This window comes from Pelobates fuscus, chromosome 12, assembly GCF_036172605.1.
Source record: "Pelobates fuscus isolate aPelFus1 chromosome 12, aPelFus1.pri, whole genome shotgun sequence".
In the NCBI taxonomy this organism is placed as follows: domain Eukaryota; kingdom Metazoa; phylum Chordata; class Amphibia; order Anura; family Pelobatidae; genus Pelobates; species Pelobates fuscus.
Window position 1 is genome coordinate 35,243,231 of NC_086328.1, and position 1,751 is coordinate 35,244,981.

The following is a 1,751-nucleotide window of genomic DNA, read 5'->3' on the forward strand; positions in this document are numbered from 1 at the left end:
TTCTCTCTCTTCTCGTGAAAAAGGATAAAGGCAAATATTTTGCTTTTAGATTTTTTTTTCTTTTACTTTAATTTTTTTAAAAGGCCATATTTTATAGCAACAAATCGGTGAATGTGAGAAAATGGTTTTACAATTTGCAGAAGGAGATTGGTTTTAGAATAACTTGATAAAATCTTCTATTTCTGTTAAAGTGAACCTGTCCTGTTGAAACAATATGGAGGAGGCTGTGTTAACCTAATTGCGAACACGTCTAAAGGGTAAAAGTTACAATAACCTCACATGTTGCTGGCGCAGAGCAATTGGTACAGGTGCTCTCATAATGCAGTGCAAACGTGTATTCCTGCATTTAAGATGCATGCGTGCCACTAGGCAATCAGGAGGAAAATGACAAAGTATTTATTTTACCCAAACATTTTCTGGCAACTTCAGCGCTTGGTATATAGTTTTTAAACGGTTAGCTTGCCATCCACCCATTTGTAGATGACAGATCCACTTTAACTGGTCCAAGGAATTCCACGAGTAATTGATTTTTATTTAATTTTAATGTTTTTTTTGCTCCTTTTTAGTTTTTTGGAAGAAGGTTTTGCACTAAAATTATCCATCAGATGTATTTGCAAAAACGAACTGTAACAAAGTGTACCATAAATCTAAAGTGTTTATTTTTGCCAGACAAAATACAGTATTTGACCAATATTTTCTATTCATTGTAACCTTCTGCTGGTCAGTGGTTTTTCTGTATGAAATGTGAATAGCAAGTTGTGATTATGAGTAAGGCAAACCCTTAGGGCTTAATTTATATTAATTCCAAAAAGAATTCGTAAAAAAAAAAAAAAAATCCACAAATTCATGCAATATCAAAATGTTTTTATGTTTCACCTTTTTTTTTTTTTTTTAATTTTTACCTGTTCGCATCAGTGGTTTCTACATTTGGACGACTTCTACACTATTTATAATTGATTTATTCAGAGAAAACCCTTGGCTTTGTGTCTGACCAGATCATACCTATTTAAAACTAATTTGTATAAACGAATGTTCTGTAAATTGCCATAGACCCAAAGTTACTTATATTGTGAACAAGTGCTTCAAATTCCTAGTGTTTTGATGTACATGGAGCTGTCTGTTGTTTCTAGAATAAGATTAAAAAAAAAAAAAAGCGGATTTTGGAAAAAGTAAGCGCTTTTATTGAAAATGGGAATTTAACCACCTGCATCAGATTGCTTTGGAGCATTGATACACTAGTCTACACTGAGGATCAAAGTGACACAATGCAGGAACTCTTACCTTGAATGATCACTTTGTCTAAAATCCATGACCAACATGACCGGGAAATATATTACAGGTATTATTAGTTGGACACCAAAGATTTACACGGTGGAGATTTACACACGGATTTTGAAATATCTTCCATAAACCGTATAATTTCCAGTAACGAGAACACAGCACTACTCGAGATCTATATTCATGTCCGTAAATCTAACCTCTCCACAGAAATGCAAAGTCCCCAACAAGCAACAGTTCCAGTTAAAGGCACATGCCATTAAAATTAACTATTTAGTAGATATACCCAAAGAAAATGCATGTCATTTGTATATTGCATTTTTTTCATTGGGGATATATCTAAAAACCTTTTGCAAAAGCTGCAGATATGGTCTACAGACTTTTCAAGCATTCTAACCCCCGCCTAGACTTTTCCAGACCCTTCAATCAGACTTCTCAGTGCTGCCTCTTGAGTTTAGTTCCACTGAGCTAAG